Source organism: Aythya ferina (genome assembly GCF_964211825.1).
Source record: "Aythya ferina genome assembly, chromosome: 14".
Taxonomy (NCBI): Eukaryota; Metazoa; Chordata; class Aves; order Anseriformes; family Anatidae; genus Aythya; species Aythya ferina.
The window spans coordinates 417,450-441,935 of NC_140312.1; the positions used below are offsets into that span (position 1 = coordinate 417,450).

The 24,486-nt window shown below is 41.6% G+C and overlaps 1 protein-coding gene across 2 annotated transcripts in view; it reads left to right on the forward strand.

Annotated features, from left to right (window-relative positions):
• Positions 1 to 24,486, forward strand: part of PPP2R2B (protein phosphatase 2 regulatory subunit Bbeta) — a 96,759-nt gene that overhangs the window by 7,724 nt on the left and 64,549 nt on the right. The gene's annotated exons all lie outside the window — the stretch shown is intronic.

Below are 24,486 nucleotides of genomic sequence, written 5' to 3' on the forward strand. Positions count from 1 at the left end.
AAAAGAGGCATGGTGGGGAATACCTTGCCTAGGCTCTTGATTGCTTGACTGAGAACGTTATCAGGCTGCAGATACGGAGTGGAAGGATCAAGCAGGCGGGATTGGGCATTAGATGATGACACTCCAGGCTAAATTATTATATCTATCTAGGTTATGTTTCAGTTTAAGCAGACAGTGTGGACTTGCTTTATTTAATTTCATCTGAAATCTGTTGGGGTAATTTGTTCACCTTAGAACAATTCAGACTAACTCTGGAGTTCTTTCTTTGAAAAAAAAGTCTCTGAAAGTTTCTTTTGTTTTCATTTTGACTTTGTCCTAAGGCAATGCTCCTTAAGATATCCTAAACAAGCAATTTTTTGATTGCTCTACTGGAATAAGTTGTTCAATGGAGAAGTGGACCTCATTGTTTTAGGGGAGGTCATATGAGAGTACTAAAAAGGAGAAAAAAAAATCAAGAAAGAATAGCACACTGGCATGCTATCTATTCTTATCCATTGCAAACAATACATTAAAAAAAGAAAAACTTGTATAGAGCTATTTTTCATACCAATTATCAGATGCATATAATTAACTAAGGGCTAAACTGAGGTCTGGAGAGTTTAAATGGCTATGTTACAGGCTAAATCGCTAGCAGAACTGAGAAGACAATCCAGGGAAGAGTGTTTCTCCTCCTTCAGTCCTATGAGTGGCTAAAAAGGCCAAACGCAGAATGTCTGGGGTTGGAAGGGACCTCTGAAGGTCATCTAGTCCAACCCCCTGCTGAGCAGGATCCTCTAGAACACCTTACACGGGATGGCATCCAGGTGGGTGGACAAGAACGCTCTGTATATAATGTCCAGCAGAGCAGGATCTAGTGCTTGTACCTACACATTGGATTAACGAAGTTGCATTTTGGTATCTCTGGCTTGCTCTAATGGAGCACTAACATTCACAAATGGATGGGACTGTTTATGGGGGGAAGATGTGATGCCACAGTCAGTGGATTCAGATACTGCACAGGCCAGCACAGAGCCCAGGACTCCCTTGGCAAGTCTTTCAGCCAGGTTTTGCTCCAAAAACAGACAGAATGAACAGGATGTCAGCCTGTCAAACAGAAAAGGCTGCTTTGGTCATTCAGCCTGGCAGTGGTATACCTCAGTGTGTCACTCTCGGTACTTACCCATTCCTGACAAAGGTTTTCCTCTGAACACCTTTCTAAAGCCTGCTCTGTCTGGATGGAGGTCTGACAGTTAGACATGGCTTCTTGGAAAGGGGCATGTGTACTGTAAAACCACCACAGCATGCTGTTTTCCTGTAGAGCAGAACCAGCTTTTTCCTCTGTCAGGTTCGTGCAGGACCCATGATGTCTCTAATGGGTTTGTGAAGTAAATGGTGTAGAATCCAGTGCATGCCAAGCCTTCATTTTGTCCCATTGAACCTAGAAACCTGTAGCTTGACTGAATAGTAAGAGTTTGACAGAATTTGAGTCAACCTTTTGGACCCTTTATGTTCATTCTGAACTGCGTTTGAGTGAGGAATATTGCTGTAGAAAAGCATTTCTTGATCTGCTAAGTTGCAAAACAACTCTTTGGTTCTACCTTGTTCTCATGGTGGTGTGTGCACTGCAAATTTATCCAAATATCTTTTGATATGGAATGTGCACTGTGGACTTCTAATGTTTATTATTTACTGAAAAAGGGTTAAACTTTAGAGTGATTAGTACCTTAACAGAACTACATATATTATTTTCATGTTAGCTCACAACTGTGGATGGGTTGCAGCATCTGGTAAACTTGGTATGTGTTCACAAAATAAATCACTTCAGAATAAATACAAATGCACTGATCAAAATAGCTGCTGCTTTTTTTTTTTTTTTTTTTTCAAAAACTGTCTTTTTTTTGTTGTTGTTATTTTTTCAACATGTTCAACCCAAGGATATCAAAGATTGTTTAAATCCTTAGCTAAGTAACTTTCAGGAAAAATGCCTTTGAATTACAAAAACAATATCCTTTCCTGCAGATGAGGAAGCAAGCACAAAGATGGGAAATGAGTTCTGAGGTCAAAATTGTCAAACTTTTAGTCATACATATGCTTATCTTCCAGAACTTAAATAGGAATGTATTTCTGTGTTCTTTTCTGAGCACAGTTTTGGAAAGTTGGCTTTTCTGTAGAAGTACTAATTCTTTTGAATGCTTCAACTGAAGTTTAGACATAATATTTAATTCTTAACCTTAAAACCTGTTAATGTGCTTAGGAGATCTTTAATTGCATTATTCATTTGACAGTCAGACCAACAACTTGCATACATCTTCAGTAACTTCCAAACTTTTTCCAATTGGGTTGACATTGGTTGAGCTGGTAGGAGGTCTGGAATCACTTTGTATTTGGCAGTGCTGGGTGTAGCCACTCTTTGCTGCAGTTGTATGATCCTAGTGCACCACTGTGTTAGTTTGGTGCAGATACAAATCTGCAAGCAATAAAAATGGGTCTGCTTTCTGTTCATTCACTAACACTGCAATTGATATTAAAAGATTAAAATGTAAATGATTCACATGAAAGACTTCATCTGATATCTGAATTTACTGTTACAGTCTAGATAGTTTTTTATTGTAGCAGAATAATAATGATGTAAATCTAATACTGCAATACTATAGAAATACCTCCTAAAAATCTGAACAAAGCAATTTAAAACATATATAAAAAATCATTTCAAACTAGGCTCAGAAGAAATATGTACTATAGGTTTTATATTATTTTATCAACTCTAATCATCATAACATTGTAATATGAAACTATAGTACTTCCTTAAGTTTCTCATGTACTTGTGCAAACTAACTAAAGAAGGTGTCTCCTGAACACATGTGAAGAAGTTAAGACAAAGGTTTGGAGTTCAGTTGGTGCTGTGAGTAGGCACAAGCAGTATTGATGCAAGCAATAAACTTAGTGTTTGCTCTGCACCAACAAATCTCAATTTTTCTTGATTTGAATAATTTACCAGGAGTGTGGCATTACTCTGCATCTCATGCCTGCACATTCTTTATTTGTACAAATAACTTAGAGTGACTAAATCAAAGAGCTTACTGGAAAAAAAAAAAGTTGGGGGGGTAATACATTATGATTAGTAGAAGTGCAAGCACAAGGTTTGTGATTGTTAATAGGGAACTTTTATACCGGCTAGTTTTCTTTTTATTTGTGTGGTAGGAGGGAGACAGTGTCACATTGTACTGGGGATAGACCTTTACTTGTTTGGAAAATAGAAAAAAATACAAATAAGAGACTTCTAATATACCCAAAACTGAGATGCACATGAAGGGTAAAGCAGACTTCTCTGTGCAGTACAATCAAGGAGTAGCCACCACTGGTAATGAAGGGTTTGGAAACCCTGCCATGCTTAATCTTAGCTGTTGTCAAATGCAGATAAGGGAGAAATAGTACAAATGTGACTCATGTTAGAGAATAACAAGTGGGCAAGAAAAAAACACCACACACACACACAAAACAAACAACCCTCATGAATCACAGCTGCAGAATTGGAAAACAAAGTCTTTGCTCTACAATTACCACAAAGCATTATCTGGGTCTGTCTCATTAGTTAACCTCTCTACTGTCTTTATTACGTTATCATCATGGTTGCAGTTACTGCCCTCTTAGCTGGTATCTGGCACTTCTATTAAATTAGTCATTTCATGGCTTTTCTGGGAGATGGCGTTATTAATATTTTACCTATTCTGAACTATACTCATTGGGACTGCTGATACAACGGTCTGGATTTTTCCACATTGCCCTGAGATCAAAGTATTGGGGCAGGGCTAGAAGAAAACATGGATAGGAGATAATGAATAAATAGAAGATAACTTCATAATGGTGTTTTTGAAGGGAATTTAAAAAAATGGTTTGAGAAGTCCCTTGAGAGTCACCTAGCAGGATTAACTGTACTTATTGGTAGTATTGATGTAGTACAGGGATTCTTATAAAATATCTTCATCCATGGCAGATTTGGTTTGGAATCTTACTCCCATCCAGCTGATCCATAGGCCCTTGTAATTTAGCAATAAGTTAATAAATAAACTTGAGATTTTTTTGAATGGCAGGAAATATACAGGAGAAAACTGTCAAGTTATATTGCTTCTCTCTAGACTTCAGCAACAATAATAAGAGAGAATTATTGCAGTTAATGTGGAAACACAGAGCTGTGATAAAAGATTGGAGGGCTGGTAAGAGCTTGGGAGGTCTCTTAGTTCACCTTTGCAACAGATTCTAGTGAGGTAGCTACGTTTAATGGGTTCTTGTCAAACCTCAAAGGATGCCAGATAATTACCTTTGTAGGTAATCAGTTCTAGTGTTGAGCTGTTTTTATGCTTAAAGTTTGTTTATTGCTAACAATGCTTATCTGCAAGTTAAAGCGATATTCAGTCTTCACTACATAGTCTGCAGAAGAATTGTTCAGCATTGGCTTTATCATAATGTATTTCATCTTGTTCAGTCAAATTCATAAGACAAAACTTTCTGAACTCTCTTATTCTTGCTGGTCTTTTTTATTCTCCTTTAATGCGGAATAGCCAGGAAGGGAACTGGTGCTGTAGCTAAGAACATCATCGGTCCCTGGCAGAGAATATATCTTGCATGTTTACTGCATTCCAGCCTGCTGATGTGTTAGTGTTATGACCTGTGGGTCAACGGCTGTTAGCTCAAAATCCGTTTGTGCTTTTATATGAATCTGTCCCCCTACTTTGACCAATTTTCTAGGCACCATAGAGGAATTCTGGCTGAAGTCATAAGTTCCTGTGCCACTGAATATTGTTTGTCATGCACGGTCATGGCTATGTCAGATGGCACCCTAGACGGTGAGAAACAAAGGCTTGTTAGATGTTATGCCGTCAGCCTTCCTCACCCTCCTGAAAACTTTAGTAAAACTTTTGTCATTTTCCCTACTTTCTTCTCCTCCAGGGGTCATTTTCAGTGCACGGTAAGCCCTGCAGTGTTAACGCTTAGGATAAGAGCAATCAGAAAGCAAGCCCAAGACAAGGGATTCTCTTTGGAGTGGCCAGGTAGGCTCCGCAGGTACCTTCATCTGCTGTAGCTGCGTGCAGTTGCTGGAGTTGGTCCAGGTTTCCCAGCGGGCACAGAGTTGAGCATGGTGGCTGTGCAGGCTGGGCTCCTGGGGTGGCTCTGGGATCTGTAGTGGGAGCTTGTCCCAAAAGAGAGAGATGTGCAGCAGCTCTGAGTCCTTTGTGCCACGCTGGCACACACAGGTACCCTCCTACATCACCAGCACAGCCGCTGGCTGGGAGGCACTTTGTCACCTGCCTTCAACAGGCCTCTGGGGGGGCTCCACGTGTTCTGCTGTCACCACTGCTAACCAGCAGTGGCCGCTCTAATAATGCAGCTCAAACGTTTTCTATTCTAAGCCACTGGTCCTGATCTGTGCCTGCAGCTCTTTTTCCTTCTGAACAGTCACCCTGGTGAACTGCTCCAAGTGCAGAGCAGCCACTGTTCAAACATCTGTGGCCATAGTGCTCAAGAGCTGAGTGGGGGAAAGAACTGAAAAGGCAGTTGAATAAACAGATTAAAAAGTAAAAATAAAAAAAATAAATCAATGGGATAAATATTATATATTTGAATGCTTCTTTTAAGGCCTCTGGACAATGGCTGGTGCCCGTGCCCAGGGAGGGCTATGCATGAGCCGCAGCTGCAGCAGAAGCACAGGGCAGTGTCTGTGCGTGGAGAGGGTGGGTGCCAGCCTGCAAAGCAGCCCTGCTCCCCCCGCTGGGTGTGTGGGGACAGAAAGTCTTTGTCTCTCATCCCTCTCAGAGAGGGCAGAGCCTGCTGGAGTCATCCTAAGGGGGGTACCAGGGTGCTGCATGTTTTGTCAGGCCAGTCCCAACGTGGTGCCCACTGCTGCTCACAAATCAGATGTAGGTATGTGGGGAGCTCTGTCGGTGGCAGTGAGCTCTCCTCCCGCCAGCAGTATAGGGTCTCTGTTCATCTTTCTAGGTCACACAAATACATTTTACAAGTGTCTATCCTGTGGTCTGTATTCAGTATCACTATTTTGACAAAGGCTGAGCTCTAAAAGGTCATAAAGCATCTGCTTTGGTGTAAGAACTCTCTAGCTAACTTGGCTGATTTAATGGGATAAATTAAAGGGAGTTCATCTGTTGCTTTAGGATTACTTTCACCTTCAGCTCATTAATACTAAATATTTACATTATCCAGTGCTTGATTTATAAAATTTTCAATGACAAGGTGAGCAATAAGCACACACTTGAGTAATCAAAGCAGTTTATGAAACTGACTTTTAGCTCAAAATGACACACTGCTTTAGTGAAAAAAAAAATACACTACATAATGAAACCAATTTTTAAGTAGGCTATTTCCTGAATGTCTTGATACTTGCAAATTTCAGGGTCATCCAGAGAACAAAATATGACTTTATTATAAAATTAAAAGTTTTGAGACTATAATAATTCCCAGAATACTTGTGCGAATGGTTACCTGGCCTCAGAAAGGCTACTAAAGGATGTAGCAATTCCTGTGTTCAAGTATCCTTGAAGTAAATTTTCTCTGAAGCCTTTAAGAGTTCTCTGTTTCTTTACACTTATGTTTGTGCCCAACCTTTGCATTGGCATTTTTGGAGGCAGTAGCTGAGATGTGAAGGCCAGGGTGTTTAATCACTTATTGTTTGAACTGATTTTAAAGCTCAAAGGTGTGCTGAATAAGCTAGGGGGCTATCACTTTAGGGGGGTCTTTAACATGAAAGCTCAGCCAGAGGCACCTTAAAATTAAACTTTACATTAGGAAGCATCTATAAGCTGAGATTTTAGCCTCTGGAATGTTTTTGATTAATTGATGTGAAAAATAATAATTGTTTACTCATATGCTCTATAAGTCACCACAGATAATAAGTTCTCTTTTTATTAAGATCTGTGGAATAGGCCAATTTTCTGGAAGAAACAGCAATACCAAAGTGAAGGGGAAGAGTATGTGGCAGCTGTTTAAAGTGTTTTAAAGCCTCTGATCCTGGGTGTTTAAACCATCAGTTAAATGGAACCAGGTGGTAAACTGAGCAGTGGCAAACTTCTGTGTCCTCTTCTTCCATATTGCCTCTGCAGAGGCACTTTGCAGAACAAACCTTGGTCTGGATTCTGGAGTGCTCTTGAGATGGCAGGGTTCCACAGCCAAAGGCCTTGGCCTACAGTGAACCTATAATGGCCAATTTTGTACTAGTTCAGTTCTGGAGGTGTTATCTTAAGTATTATGATGAATATTATACTTTAGGATTGGTATGTCAGTTTTGTTCCCAATGTGCATACCACAAGCGTGTTTATTTTTCTGGTGAGTCATTCTCGTGGCTTTGACTTGAGTTAATCAGGCACCAGCAGCTGGGAGCTTCACTGAAGTCCTGAATTACCCTGGCGTAAAACCTGCGTACATTATAATAGAAGCAGCTTTAATACTACAAAATGGTATATGCATTAGAGATACAGTAACGTTGTGTATGTATGGAGATATGTTTTGGTGTAACTAATAGTCTCTAATTACATGAAGAGAAGCCATTAGTTTAATGCTGATGGAGGAGAACACTGAGTTAAGATTGAGCTTTCTACAGTAATTGCATTCCCTGATCTAGCAATTCTTTAATTTCTGTCCAAGTGTTTTATCAACCCTTGTTTTTTAGAAAAGAACATCAGGAACTGAGATTAGAGGAAGGTTATGTTTATCAGAATTTGCACCACATGCAGGAATCCAACCACCTGCTCTTTTCTTTCCATGACAATAACTGAAGTTAATTTTGTGCAGCCACTAAGAAATGGATTGTAGCTTGGCAAATTCCCTATCCAAAATATTAGGCACGGTGTCAACATGAAATATAGTATATGAAAACAGTTTCTCTTCCCAGAGGACCTAAGGCCTTGTTTCTTTTATGTCCATTTCCAGTTACTCGTTTGTGTTTACTCTTGTAGAGTTACAGTGCTGTCTGTGTCTTTCTGAGGTACCAGAGGCAGCTCTTGCCTAGCGCCAGACGTGGTGAAAGAGGAAGAGAGAAAGGAAAGGAGCAGGGCCCTGCCTGAACTTCTTTTATGAAATGATCAACTTTGCCCAAACAGGATATGATGGGGGGCTCTAATAGCAGTTGTGCTGCTCACGAATTGGCAAGGTGCCCAGCTCCAGAGCTGCCAGGTACAATTATTGGTATTTAGACAAATCAGTGGTGCAGATGGATCTGTTTTCTGCATTAGGGATGGCTGGTGCACCTGCATTTTTGTTGCAATAACTCAGGAGCTGGAAATATACTTCCTTGGCTGTGGCAATTGCATTTGCTCTGCATTTTTTCTTCCTCTGCCCATGTCAAGGCCTCTTAGGGGTGGAAAAGAAAAAAAATAATTATTAATATATATATTCTTACAGGCTTTTACTTTGTCCTGTACTATCTTCAGGAATTTATAAAAGAGAAAGAAGGCTGTTGCTGCTGTCACAGATACAGGGCTTTATAGTTGTAATTATATACTTTCAGTATAATTTTTACCACAGAATGAAGGAAGATATTTTTTATCTGAATGGTAATACTCTTAGAGCACTTCCAGTGGGGGGAAAAAGTGTGCAAGCCACTTTGAAAGATGTTAGTGTGTCATTAGGAACTCAGCTTGAAGTCTCTCTCCTTAATACGCTGAATTTTGATGGGCAGAGAGTTGAAAGTGAGAAAAAGTGTTCTGGATGATTCCTCTGTGCTTCATTCACTGTTCAATTCCACACTCAAGCTCTTGGTGTCTCCAGGAGGAACAACACAGTACTGGTGCCGGGCTGTGGGTACCTGCAACTCCTTCCCCATGGCACTGAGGGAGGAGGCTTCCTTGGGGAGGGGCAGCAGAAGTCCTCCACCAGGTCTTCTCACTGGGCTGGGCAAAAGCAGAGGTTTCCCATGCAGGAGGAGGGCCAGGCCCAGGAGAGACTGTAACAAAAAACACTGGAACCTTTGGTCTGCTGGCTGCCTAGTATTAATGCTTCCTGCAAGCTTACACGTCAAACCAGCTCCAACAACATGGAGCACAGTTAAGAGCGTATTTCCAAGGCTCTAGAAATATTTCTGCTATGTCACTACAGATGGATTCAGCTGTAGCTTCCCAGTGTTCCTGTGTCATCTATATTTAGTTAGCCCTCAAGTCAGCACAAAGGTACCTTCTGTCATCCTCCCACTCAGAAGAGACCTGATTGTGCAGCCCTGCAACCTCAGCTAGAAAGAGGAAAAGCAGCTGGCTGGGAGTCTGTGCTTCACTGCAGATCCATTTTCTCCTTCTGTGCACTGAAATGCAGTGAAGAACTTTTGGGGAAGGCAGGATGGTGAGTTTGGTCAGGGTGACTGACCTGTAAGGAAAAAGCAGGGAAGTCATCTCTGTTTTTCTCACCACAACATCATGGTCCTGTGCCTTGGCAGGATTGCTGAACTTACTCTCCTGCCCAGTGGCCCCGCAGTGAGGGCACGCTTCCCCATCAGCATGGAGGCCGACCTTCAGCACTAACCCTAGTTACGGCCCAGGGACTATGATAAGAGCTAGAGGCACGCTTAGCTACTATCCTGGGCTGGCAGAGCTAGATGGTAAATACCCAATAATAGACTGAAGCTTCTTCATTTTTGTGCTCTTTCTATTGAACCCCTCTAGGAATTTCAAATTACTGTGTTGGCAGAGTGCAAGAAGGACCACAAGTCCAAGTATATTCACTCAATTAAAATATTCACAAAAGCAATAGTCTGAGATTTAAACTTCCTCTTCTGTGCAGGTGGCTTTGCTGAAGCAAGATCACAAAAAAAAAGTTTCAGAAATTACTTACGTGTTTTGATATTGTGGTGAAGATGAGCGGGTGTAATTACAATATACAAGACCATATTCTTTTTGTGAAAGGTTTGTATTACACCAGTGACTATTTTACAACAATATAAAAAACCACGATGCTATACTCTAAATGATTTTCTAATGTGGATTATAAAAGAAGAACAGGCAATCATAGACTGATCTTGCTATATTTGGGAAATAAATGCTTTGTCAGCTTTGATAAAGCTGCCTTTGATAAAGGCAGGAGTCAGCATAAACCCATGCTGATTATATCCTAGTTTTTCAGAGCAACATATTTGGCTGTTTAGAACATTTATTTAAAAATATTTAGTAAGGGGTACATCTCATTGCCTCTTTTTTTTTTTTTTTTTTTTTTTTTTTTTTTTTTGGTGGAAATGGTGAGAAAGCCATAGGAACAGTCAAGAATGGTAGGGGAGAAGTCTGCTGTCACGTGCATTTGTTTGGCAGCATTCACTGTGCCAAACGTGGCTTCCTGCTGGTTTGGAGCAGGTGCTCCATGTTCGCAGCAGCGCTGCTGAGATCGCAGCTGGCTGCCTGCTGCCCCGGTCTGAGAGCTGTCACCTTGCACAGAGCTGAGCTGCTCCCTTTTTGTGTTCTGAGGGTATCTCATCCCTTAACCCAGAGTGATATGCAACTCTGGCATATGCTTTGGAGATGAAATTAAGCATGTTCTGGATGGGGTTGCAATGGTTAGTCTGCTGATTGTAGTAATTTTCAAGTTAAACACCTGGCTTGGAGCACAGCCTGGAGGAGTCATTCAGGTAGCTGAAAAAGAAATACAGTAGATATGACTCAGGCCAACCCCAGCAGAGCATCGCTGTCTGGTGCAGATAATATGGTGGGTGTATTCTGTGTGGTGTCTCCACGTTAGAAACTCACTGAATCCCACAAAACCCATCTCCTAGAAGTTACTATAAAAGAGCCACAAGATGGAGATGTCACATCTCCCCATGTGCTAGGCGTGAGCTGATCATCTCAGTGAGCAGGAAATCTCTCTCTCTGAATCTATTGGCATGTGTTTCTCATGCACACAAGGATGAAAGCTTTCTAAGAGCAAGTGCAGTAAGGAGCTGGAGCTCAGCTGGGCAGGTGTTCGAGTAAAGCAATGCTGGGCTTTGCATGCTTCCAGTCAGAGATGTAATGGATGAGGTAATTACTGTTAAACAGGATGTCATCTTTTTAAGTGTTAGGAGATGTTCTTGGGTTTCTGAGCAATTTCTTGCTTTTTTTTTTTTTTTTTTTTTTTTTCCCAATACTTTTCTTCTTCATCTGTCTACCTGCAAGTTCTCTCCTGAGTTCTAACAGTTAATGAAATCAGTCTGTTATTTTCTTCTTTCTTCTGCTTAGGGATTCCATTACCTTGGTTACCTGGATACCTCTTTTGTGGACTCTGTCACAGTGATTTAGCTGCTGTAACATCTCTATTTTTTTGTCTTTAAGTAGAAATCAGTCAATACCGTGATCTTATTAAACCAGTCACTGTCTGAGCAATGTTTACACCATGAGGTTTGAGCTGCAGTGCTATGAAAACTGAAATGACTTTGGGCTGTCATTGAGCACTGATTAATGGCCAGCAGTGTGCAGTGAGACGTGCATCGACCCCAGAGGAGGTCTGGGTGTGCTGAGGAGGCTGAGGTGGGTGGTAAGCGCTGCACCCCCAGCTTCTAGCCCAGCCCTGTGCCTGCCCACGGGGAGCTGCTGGGAAGCGGTCGCTGCCGTAACTCACACCAGGTCTGCTGGGAGCAGATGTGAGCTGGGGCATTAAGCCAGAGCGAGAAGAAATGTGTGTTGCTGAATTTTATGGAACAAGCAGTGCCTTTTTTGTAAAACACATTTTCATCTTTCTGTAAAGTGATTTAAAATAGTATGTGGTACTTTGGTACTTTGGTACTTACATGGCACTGTAAATGCACTCCCCCAATCACCTGTGATGTGCAGTGAGCGTGGAGGGACTTGGCCATCCTGGGGCAGTAAATCTTTGATCCATGGATGTGGACCAAGCATTCTGCTGCTGCTTATTTGTGTCTTAGGCACAAAGTCTCTATTGTCTGAAAGATCAATCAACTTGATCAAGATTATCACAAAATAAATCCATGGCAGAATCAGGAACTGGACCAGCATCTCTTGATTTCTTGTCTTTGTTAGACTTTTTTTTTTTTTTTTCACTATGACAAGGTTGTTTTTTTTTGTTTGTTTTGTTTTGTTTTTTTTTTTTCCCTTTCCACAGAAAAAGGCACGTGATTGTATCAAGCTGGAAGCTGTGACATTGAGCAAGTCAGAGATCAGCCCTGAGTGGCCTCTGGGTATGCGTGTGCTCAATTCTGGCTTCATTCCTTCTTCTTCATTCCAAGTAACTTTTATTTTTCCTCAGGAAAATCTCTAAGCTGTGTTTGCTCCCTTATGCTTTATATAAAATGTACCGGAAATTCCCTCCGTGCAAGCTTCTGTTCTAGTAATACCTTGAATCAATTCCGCACCTTAAAGACAAGTGGTATTTTCACCCAAATAAATAGTGTCAGTTCATCTTGCCAGCCAGAGGCTGGAAGCTTGCCGTGTGCTGAGTATGAAAGGTGTGCCAAGTGCTCAGTGTTGCAGTGTGGTTTGGCGAGGGCTGGTGCGCTTCCAGGCTGGTTTTGCAGTTTCTGCATTTCTTCTTTCTTGTGGTGTCGGGGGTGGCAGGCATCTCCCTGAGTGCTCAGGTCAGCCCCCCTGGGGGCTGCAGAGCATGCAGGGTATGGGGGCAGCTTTGCAGGCTTCCAGGCTTGCTCCAGCAAAGGGAGCTGGGGGCCACACTACTGCACAGGGCCTGGGGATGATTCCCAGGGCAGAGCTGACTTGTGGCAGCTCATGTGCAGTGTTAAATCCCTTCCCTTTGTGGCTCATTGATTTTTATTTTTATTTTTATTTTAATTCCTTAAGCATAGAGGCTGGGCTTGCCCTCTGCAAATGGCACAACTGGCAAGGCTGTGACCTTGAGATGCCTTTGGTACCTGATCCTGGCCATGCCAGGGGCTGGACTTTCACCTGCAATGGGTATTCCTAGAGGTTTTGTCTCAGTCCAGACTACAGTCTTAAAAGCCAGAGCTGTTTTTGTCTGTTTCTCCCTGGCAGTTGTTGCAGAGGCTCAGGAGCAGTTTTGCAGGGACTTGGGCTATGGAAGCACTGGCACTGGAAAGGATCTTGCAGCTGCAGCAGCCTGCACATGTGCAAGCCAGAGGGTGCAGTCTGCACCCTGCTAGGAAGGGGCTTTTTGGTAATGAAACATGTTGGTTGGAGAGATGTATTTGTTTGCTGGGGGGTGTCAATACAGTTGCACAAACTGGTATTACTTTTCTTTAACCTGGTTTCTAAGTAACATGCCCGAAGAGGAAATTTCAGAACAAAACAAAGTGGCCATTCTTGCTTTCAATAGCAGGTACTGATCAGAAGGCTCCCTTTTATTTTTGCTGTGTTTCTGCTTTTAAATTCAATGTTCCTCAGCTGATATGAAAGATAAAGCAACACACAAGCAGATGGCAACAAAACCACTGCAGTAACCCATGAAGAGAAACCATCAAGGTGCATTTTTTGACTTGCTGCCACATAGCTAGATGTTATTCCACTGTAACAAGCTAACTGACTGCTTAACTCAATAGCAGCTTAGGCTTCTTGCTGTCCAAACTGTTAATCAGAAGTCTTAAGTGATAGAATAATTGAAGGAAAAAAAAAATAATCAAATAATCCAGTTAGGAAAAACAGAAACAACTTAAGAACAAGGGACTGACATGTCTCTTGCTGGAATAAGGCAGCTGGGTTCCCGTCCGGAGAGTCCCCATGGACAGTCAGGTCTTCTGTGCTTAACATCACACTCTGGATTGTCTAAACTTAAAAGTCACCAAATTCACACTGATGAAATTTCATGCATATATGACTGAGAAACCCATGGAGAATATTTTTGATAGAAGGTTGTGGCCATATTTTTCTGGTGCATTTTTTGAGGGCAGGAGTGAAGAAAACACTGCTGTTATACCCTCATTTTATTCTTGTAAATTTCGGTGTCAGGATAATTAAAAATTGTAACCTCTTTGCTATAGTCTGTTAGCAGATGTATTGTGGGGTGTGGATAGACATAAAATAGACTTCTCAGTCAGTTATAAGTGACTGTGGTCAGGTGTGAGAATCAGGAGTGGAAGGGCTAAGAGAGATGAAGCATGGGAAGTGTTTCGAGCAAGCACATGGGAAACCAAGACCCGTAGGAGCTAATATTGGCTATTTGGGGAGGAGCTGGGTATGTAATCTCTTATCTCAGGACATCCTTCTGCAGCAGTACTGGTGTGTATTGCTACAGGTTAGGTTGAATGGGTTGCTAATATACGGGAACTCATGATAACCATATGAAATGCGCTACTCAAATGCCTTTTTTCTTTAATTAGTGCAATTACTTGTTTTAGGTGAATAATTGTGGCAAGACTATGTACAAACTGGCATACAATTTCAAACATGTATGGAATGAAGAACAGTGTGCTCAGTGTTTTTATGCCTCAGTACTATGCTGAATGTCCAGAAAACGTACTAATGGTTTGTTGGTGCTCATGCTAATGAATCAATTACTCTTCATGCAAGAATGTTGCTTCCTTTAAATGTTCAGAAATCATTTAAAAACATGACAAGAATAAAATTAATTTTGTTTGTTAAATTGGATTAAAGTAACTGTATTCCCATATGGACTGGGGCAATTGGATTTAATGTTACTTTGCATATTGTTTCAGTCTCATCTTGGTGGGAATAGCTGTCTGTTTTAGGAAATACCTTGTTTGAAGGACAATAAAATCTTAATGATCACATTATCATGTTTCAACGTAGACTCTTTTATACATAATGTCATTCTGACCTCATTGCTTACATTGTTACTATATGTAATGCAGGAAATGGCTTTGAGTATGGTGAGTCTGTGTATGGGCACATGCATGTATTTATGTTCATGTGTAACCCATGTGGTAGAGTAGGCTGTTGCTTGATTCATGATTTGGTCAGGGCTATTAGATTTCCTTCCCTGAGGCATTTTATAATCTGTTTAACATAACACAGTCATTTGTCTTGTTTGCTGACTACTTAACAGATGGATTTGTGTTTTTTGTAATTACTATATGAACGTTAATAAGGCACAATAACGTGATATCTTTTATTAATTAACTATTTTCCAGGTTTGTTTTATCAAATGACATGAGGTAGATTAGATGTAAAAACTAGTGACATACAAATATTAGTTTTACAATGTTAGCATTTTGAGAAGTCGTACAAGACTTCTAAGGCTCCCCATGCTGTCTTTTTTTGTGGTCTCAAGGTATTGCTTGTAATTATTCTCTAGTAGCGCAATTTCTACTTTCTCTCGTTAAAAATTGGTCTCTCAGTGTAAGGAGAGAATAGACCTGGCCAATGTCCTAAAACATTCTCTATATTTATCCTCTCTGTGATGTTCTTCCAGGGCATTTATATCTTTATTTAATATTCACATCCTGTCTTTCCTTCTGGAGATTTCCAAAAGTAGAAATCTAGGTGTAACAGTACAAACACTGAGTACCATATGGGAAAGAAAACTTCTCATGCCAAGGAATGCAGGCATTTTGTAGAGCTATTGTGATACAACTGTAGGCAAGAACATAAACATAAGCAGTCTTGTCCTGTGAAATAGTGAGAGGGTGGCAGATCAGTGTGGAAAACTGCAAGGTTGAGTTTCACAGGTGAGTCTTCAGTCACTTGCAAACCTCATGCTAGGACTCTGAAAAAGAGGGATTCACTTTTCCTTTATGAAAGAACAGTCCCTCCTGCTACTAATGCTCATGGCTAACAAAGCTCTAAACGATGTAAAATATGTGGGAACACCAATCAGTCTAAATGTCACATTTTCCCCAAGCCATTATCTTTATTGGAAGCACTTACTGGAGTCCTGTTGAGGAAGAGGTACAGCACCAAAAGCAGATAATCAGGGGTAGATAATCACAGAACTCAAATGTTGGATTTCATGCATTCCCAGAGAATGAATGAAGTGAAAACATGGGAACAAATGATAGGGCTGTATCTGTGCCCACATGTGCCCGTAGGAGCCATGGACGGCTGAATTTGCTGACTGTCACTTCTTGTTACCTGTTTGCGGCTCTGAGTCACGGAGAAGGAGTACTACCATCTGAATTTAGGAGCATATGCATGTAAGTAATGTTGAACAGGAAAAGCATAATGTTTCTTGACCTGCCACTAATGCTCAGACACTTCAAACATGACCACAATTCAAGCTGAAAGGTTCTCTTCTGACGAACTTAATTTTATAGGAGGTAACAATGATATGCAAATGTAGGTGTGATGTGAGCATTGTTTGGCTTCACCCCTGCCAGTATGCAGTGCTAAGGCATGGAGCTGCTTTCCTTTCGAGTGCATTCCTTTACTGGTTTCTTTACTCATCCATATTTTGGCAGGAAGTTCACATGCACACTAAATGCCACAGCTGTCATCTTCTGTGACAACTCAGCCATTCTCGTAGAACAACGTGGCCTTACAGTACCAAAGAGGAGGATGAATCAGAGTATGTTATGATGACTTGTTGTGATTTTTCCCATACCAAAATAGTTTTGTGCTTAAAATACATTCTGTGTTAAATGAAGTGTGAGTGGGGCTGTGTTAGCTTTCCAGCACTGAACTGAATTTCAAACTTTATTTTATTGTGGTACATTGCCAATAGACTTTTTATCTTTCTGTTGAGACAGCTGAGGGAAAAAAATGGCTATCAGCAGGCAGGAGCATGGTGTATATTTGTTTTAACTTTTTAGAGTATTGCTAAGAATTTGTAAAGTCCTTTGAATTTTGAAATAATCAACAAGTAGATAACAACTTGCAGATAGGTACAACAGGCTATCTAGGTTGTCTGGCTTTCAGTATTGCAGCTAGCAGTTGGTTTATTTTTACCTTACCCAATGTTGTGTTTTCCACCAGAGTGGCTGGAGAACCATCCTTCTTATGCCTGCAGAACTTAAATTAATCCTTATACTGGTCAAAACTCTGCCTGACATGCAGTATAATTTTCTTTGGGGAATTAATCCTATCTGACTGATTAGCCTGTGTGCTCTCAATTTTATAAGGATGACTAAGCCGTATCCAAGTGTACTACTCACTTCTGCTGCTAGATGACATTTAAGGACAAGAAGAATGATTTTTATAAAGTCATAGTCCTAGCGCTAGGTGTTGCAATGTTGTAAAGCTTGCTGTGCTTGTTAGAAGACGTGGGTAGCCAAGTTTAATTTATACCACAATTACCACAATTTCATTACTTTTTGATGTATTCCATGTTCAAATTAAATGAAGGCAGTGGAGTAATTGCAGTTCAGGATATACGATTCAAAATGACCTAGATGTGTTGGAGTCTCCTATTAGCATACATCCTTTCAAATAAAATCCACCTTTGGGGCTATATAAAGTCTTGCATATTTAAATGCTAAGTAGTCATTCTAACAAATAATATCTCATCCCAGGATACATGGGGAAGCATCTGAGTGCTCTATATAAATACATTACATGACAAACTTTGCTTTTTTTCTGCATTCAGATGAATCCCAGTTTCTCCTTTTCTTGCTGCTTCTGATCACACAGCTGATGGCTAAGCAGTTTACAGACTACTGGCTATTTGGTAGATTTGGTAGCTTTCCTGTTTTCTTTATTATTAAAATGTGTGATTGTCATCTTCACACTGTGGAATTCTTTTTGGCCGTTGGCTTTATGACTTTTTTTTTTTTTAGGCTTTATGACCTTTTTTTTTTTTTTTTTTTTTTTTTTTTTAAAGCAGGAGAATGATGAATGGTGAATGAGAAATGGGTTTTGGAAGCCAGTTGACACATGAATACACACCTGCAGCATCCAGTCCCTAAAGTTCATGTGGAAAAACACAGCCTGTATTCATTACATTTTGTGAGCAGTGGATAAAGGAGGGTGCACACAGTTGAAGTGTGCAGCTATTTGAAGATCATCTGATTATCTTTCAATATAACTTTACATTATTTGTTCCACTCAAATGCATGTGCAGATGCTCCTGTATGATGACCAAACCTAAAGCATATTGGGAATTGTATCACTGTACAATACAGTGGAATTAAAATAGTGATTTGTCTCCACAAACTGGAAGTAAACTAATGGGGAAATCCAAGAAACAAAATATTGTCTTTATTTTTACATTTTGTGCTCACTAGATTTAATTATTCAGCCTTAGACTTCTTATAATCGTTATCTTATGAACAATGTTCCAGTATCATCTTGCATCCTTTTGATCCCTTGTGTCATGTTTCACTGAAGTAGACTGAAAGCACTTTGGGGCAAGGAGCCAGTATTTATGCATTACAAGGTACTGTGTATGTTGGTTGCACACGCGGTATATAGTGTTCCAAGTCCCAAAAGACCTTCAGTATTTGCATCCTGTAATGCTATTCCCAGACAAATCAGTTTTTGTTGTTCCACTATTATGTGCAGCAGGTTTTGTTATTTAAGTTTTTTAAAAACAACAATGACAAACAAACCAACAACAAAAACATCACCCCAACCACAACAGAATGCCTAATTTGTAACGCTGCTCAGAGTAACTGCTTTCAAGTACAAACTTATTCCTTAGATAAAACTAGGCTCAACTAGTTCTAGTGCACTGATGCTATAGCATGTGGCCTTAATCTTGAGAAATGGAAAATCCTATTTACTGTGTAAGTATTTAAGCTAATTAAATCTCTGATGTGAGCAACATGTGATAGAGTTCACACTGTATCCTTTAAAGGACATTGAAGTCTTCGATTCTCATGAAATATTCTCATTCCATTTTGGGTCTACTGTATGTGTTCTTCAATAATATAATTTAATACTAATATAGAAAAAATGTGTGTTATGGCTAGATTATCCATAATTTAAAAGAAGAAATAATTCTTACGTTTGTCCTGGAAGTGCTTTGTCTGCATTTCAGTTTCACAGTTAAGGATCTGTTGCATGATAAGGAGTGATTGGATAAATGAAGGTATTTTGGCTTTAGAAAAGATGTGTTTGACATCAACCTCCCGTGTTGAAAACTTACCACCAGCATTGTCTCAGATGAGATGGCTGTACAAAGTTCTAAACAGCTTTTGGGGGAAGGCTAGGGATGAAGAGCCATGTTTCTGCAAGGAGCTGTTTCACTTGGTACTGCAGTGGATCAGCCCTGGTAAAGAGTGCAGTACTGGGGCTGTTCCCTTGGTGTGGGGAGAAGTGGGGGCAAGCAGCAGTGATGACCTCAAGCTGCCTCTGGTTACATAGGTGCGATACAAGAGTCACTGAACTTCTGGCTTGGGTGCTGTGCTAACACAGGAAGTGGAAGCAAAAGCCAAACCCACTCTTCTCTAGGCATTACTGCATCCTTAAAAGTCTCCCGGTAGCTGTGCAGTGCTTTGTGCAGTGGTAGGAGCTCAGCTTTCCTCATGAAAGTCTTTCCCCTTCTCCTTATTTTTCAGCTCTTTGTAGTATCTTTGTAATACTGCGGGAAAGATTCCACAGTTAAAATATGACAGCCATCAGGTGTCCCACCCACTGCAGTCATACACTGACTTTGCTTCAGGAGCATTTCTACAGACTTTCACTGACATAGCCAAGAGCCAGACCCATTACCTCCTTACTGGTTTTGGTCAGGATCAAGACACTGATAAGAGAAATGTTTCGTACAGGGAACTAAGTGACAATGGTCCAAGTGGCTGTAAAAATGGAGTGGCATCTGCCTAGATGGGCAATTGCACTGAAGAGTTCTCTTGGTGGTAGGATTTATCCCTATCTGTGGAAATCCAGAATGGTAGGAACTAATGAGCACACGTGGCCAAGCAGGCTGACCACTAGCATCCAGTGCTGGGCTGCGCCACAGCCATGCAGCAGGCTGCTGCCTTCTGAAACATGTGTGAAATCCACCCAAACCTACGTGAGGCCGCTGTGCTGCTTATGGCATCACTGTGGCACCTAGTGGCATTGGACTGTTCTCAGGTCCATAACAGGGATTTGAGCTGCAGAAAAATAAGTCACGTTGCTGTGGAATAATCAGTGGATAATCAAGGCCCCCTGTTTAAGAAACATCTACATAATACATTTGCATTGAAAAAAAGTGTCTCACTAGCTCAGTTGTAGTTATTTTTGTATGTACAAAGTAATTGTAAAAGCAATGTAATTATTATAATAGGCACTATTGTAATGCTGGTAACACAAAGGTGTTCCCCAAGGTTGTGTTTAAGATACCTACTGTATGTACGTGTCGTGCAAGGGGGACATTATAGCGCCTGCACTGTGTGACATCGAAGAGAGGGAATCTCAATTAAGTAACAGCCCCCAAGAGTGAAAAGTAGCAGAAAGTGTTAAAGATGTGTAGAGTGCTATTGCATGTACATAACTGGAGCAACAGTTACAAAGCAGCTTGTGGGAAAGCATTTATACCATCCAACCATCAGGTAGCTGAGCAGAGCTTTGGTCAAGAAAAAAAAACAAGTGAGAAGCACTGGTAATAGGCACTGGATGGGGCTGGTTGAAAACAGGGTAAAAGTAGTAAACTGGCCAAAAGGAGGCTCTCTTCAGACCCTGGCATAAAATACATGGTAGGGAAAGGGTAAAAACTAAGAAGGGCCTGCTAAAATGTCACAGCAACTGGTCAGTCTAATTCAAGATACGTGAGAAAACACTTCAAGAGCAGATAATCCCCAAGCCGTGGCTGGATGTGACAGTGCTCATTACTGGTGTGCTGTTAATCACGTACAATGAGTACCAGTAATAACACATAGCAAGGGTGAAAGCAAAGCAAATCAATTTATCTTATGACCTTTGGGAGGCAGAAGTCTCTACCTACTTTGCATTCAATGAACTGATTCTTTCCTTTTCTGCCCTGAGGTCCTGACCCTGTGTCGCTTGTGAAGGGAGATTTGAAACATACACTTTATGTGCAACTTGACTTCACAAATTTCATTATCTTGGTCTAATTCAGTAAATTATTGCTCTTTTTGAAGTCATTCTAAATTAAGGTTCATAGGTGTGTTTTTTGGTGCACTGCATGAGAACCGTGAAGGCATGGTTTCAGAGCACAAAATGAGGGATCCACAAGAAGCTTCACAATCCTATTAACAGTAAAAGGATTAGCATGCTGTCCAGTAACTGTGTCATCATCCAGCATTGGGTCTGCGGATGAAAAGGGAAGGTCCAGCACGAGGTGTTCACCTGCACTGCATGTCCTTTGATGTACTGGGCAGAAATGGGTTTTGTAGAGCAGTGCATCTGGTGCCCTTTCTAGGTCTTCCCCAAGGTCCATGGGCCGTAAACAAGCAGTGTCAACTAGTCTAAGCACTCCTCTGTATGCTGGGAATAGTATTTATCCTTTTCTGTGAAGTGCTCAAATGTCTGTGGTCCTCTGGAAGGAAAGGTCCTTGAGCTGCTCTCTGTGTCTCCAGTCCTGGGCTGATCCACCAATGTGCTGGGCCTGGTGTTGCTTCAAGACTTTGGGAGCTTCAGGCAGCACAGCTCTCAGTGCAGCAGGGACAAGTGCAGGGTCTTCAGACAGGCTTCAGAGCTGCAGTCAGAGGTGCTGAGCAAGTGGTGAAGCTGGCAGCGGCTGGCGGAGGAGGTTGTTTCTTTGGAGGTCATCCGATGCTCCTGGCTGTAGGGTGACCGCTGTGGCTGTCTAACCGCTGATGGTGATGGGCTCCCAGTGAAAGGCCCTTGTTCCTGATCAACTCCTGTTTTCCCACTGGTGCCTGAAATGAGGACTTGCACTATGACTATCAAGATAGATTGAATGGAAATAATATATTTGTGGCACGAGCAAAGTTGATAGAAATCTTACAAGTTTAAAAGAAAATTTGTTAACTAATAACATATTAAACCGTTAAAAAATAATAAAAAAAAATGAAGCTAGCATTCTAACCTGGACTAGTAATTAGGAAAATGGATTTAGTGCTGATGGATGTGAAGGTAAAAATAAATGAAGTGAAGTGAAGGAAGCTCTTCATGCAAGTTTCATACTGAGAATAAAATCAGAGGTTTGATTCAATTATTATTAATACACTGCTTAGGTCCCACAGAAACCTGTGCACAGGGGCTTTTAAACCTATTCTAATTGAAGCAAAAGTCAGTGGAGTGGAAAGTGTCCTGGCTCTTCAAGAGATGTCTACCATGTTATATACTTTGACACCTGGGGGGTTGGAAAACGGTGACAGCTACAAGCTGACCTTTGGTGAATTTAATCTGCAAATGGATTCCTGCTTAGGACAGCTAATGCTTTTAGTTATTGTGAAGGTTCATTCCTGGATTTTAAAAAGCTGAGAATAAATGGATTTCATGATCCAGCTCCTATGCACATTGCATAACAAACAGGTGGCTTGTGGATGTTTTTACATGTAAATGATATGGTGTATTGAAAAACTTTGCAGAACTTACAAATTCATAATTATAATGTATGCACAATGGTGAGAATAATCTTTCTAATAAAGGAGAACAGAGTTGGCACATGTTAAAATAGAAATACATTGAAGAGAGCCTGCTGAAAAGAAAGGGAAGGAAGTTGCTGGTTTCTGTTTGTTTCATAATATTCATAAGCATTGCAGGAGTTTTTTATTCAACTGGGTATGGCCTTTTGACTGAGACATATTATCCTAAGACTTGAAGGGAGGATGTAAAACACTAACATTTGGTTATTAAAAGACTATTTTTCTTTTCTGGAGTTGAGATTGTTTAAGCTAGATTGCTCCTGTATCTTACACAGAGTGTGAGTAACCAAACAAGTCCACACCTGCAGGCAAATGCACATCATAGGAAGAGATAATCAGATTCCTCTGTGTGTGTGTGTGTAGGTATGTATTCTGTCTTTGTTCTCCTTCTCTTTTTTTACTGTGGGAGGCTAGTACCATTATCTTCCCTTTACAGGTAGGAGATGTATGTGTAGGGGAATACAGGCGCAGAAGTGTCAGTTGTCCTGCCCAGGATCAGCAGCGGTTCTGAGTCATGGTGTGCCGTGTTTGGGTCATGTGCCCTTCCCTTGCTGCAATGTGTACAACAGCACAAAGAGTTATCAGCAACATGGATTTTTTATTTATTTATTTATTTTTAATGTATGATATGAATGCTTCCTGGCTTGTGAGAGAGTAAATACATTACTGGACTTTACTGTGAAACCATGGCCAGGTCTTGTGCCTTGTCATGGGTGAATTCACACTGACCTGTGTGTCTCACCCCATACAACTGAGAACAGCATCAGCCACAAATACACCACATTTGCCTAATTTGAAAATGTGCCTGGTGATTATCTAAGGAACTCATAATCCAAAAGAATTCAGTAAAGACTTTGGGCATGTGGACTTCAGACTCAGGCCTGTCTGAGAGGTGCTGATGGCTTGTCACATAAGTATTAATGAAAGGCCTGTGGTGTGGTTGGCTGACAAATCCATGAAGTTACATATGTGTATCAGTAAGTGCCAGGGATCTCTGAGGTGCAGTTTTACAACACCTGGTATCAGCCTTCACATAAAAGCAAGTCAGAAATGGTCCTGGGGAGCCAGGCAGCTGAGGACCTGGGAATTCACCTTTCCTAACAAAGTCATGACATGGGGCAGAAAGAGCTTCTCCCCTGTCTTGCAGTAGCGCTCATGTGAGGATCCACGTGGTCCTTCAAAAGGCGTGCTGCAGTGGTGTGCACAGCCCTGCACACGCAATGTATGCATTGGAGTCCTTGAGCCTTCTTGCTTGGAAGTGCTGTCTCCTGCACTTCCCCTGAATATAAGCAGCTTCCCAGGAGGCAGGGCCATCTCAGCAGAATAATGCAGGCTATAAAGCCATGCACCTTGCCAATGAGATTTTAATTATGATACTACGGTTAGGAGGGGATATTGAATGGCAGCGCTGTATCTTACAGTGTAATCCAGTATCTTTGTCCATTCCTTCTGCATCCCTTATTTTCCCTCTGATCCCAGTAACAATGATGCTCCCTGTTGATGTGGCACTGAGCTGCCAAGGCAGCTCCTGTGCAGTGCTGGAGCCACGCTCTGCAGAGGCTTGCACCGAGCTCTGGGGTGGAGCTGTGGGGGGCTTGTGGCTTGTAGAGTGCTGGGGACACTGCGCTGGCCCTGGGCACGCAGTGGAGAGGAGCACCAGGGCCTGCACTGGGGCCTGTCCCCATGCCCTGTGGCATCTAGCACAGGTGAATGACCTGGCCAGGGCCTCAGGGACTGCAGGAGGCTGTGTCTGTGCACCTGCATCCCATCAGCAGCAGCCTGTGTGGGAGAGAGCTGGGTGCAGAGGGGACACTGGGGGTTGGTGGTTGCTCTGGTGTGAGAGCATAGAGGCGTGTCTGTTCCCCCCACTGGTTCCTAGGGCACGCATCATTGCCTTGCTGGCAATATCTTGGGTCTTGTGTACCAACATGATGCGTGGGTTTTACCTCCAAGTTTGGTTGTGGCAGCTAACAGAGGTGGAGTCAGGGGAAATCGCCCCTGTGACTTTTTTTTCCCTCTGCCAGTGGCTTGGTCAGTGGCAAGGCTTATTTCCTTCAGGCCTACACCCAGACACAAAACCCTGCCAAAAAGCAATATTTCCCTTTGAGTGCACCAGCTGTCTTGTCCAGCATACAGCCCGTCCTTTCGAAGGTGTGCGCTGAAAATGAGGACCC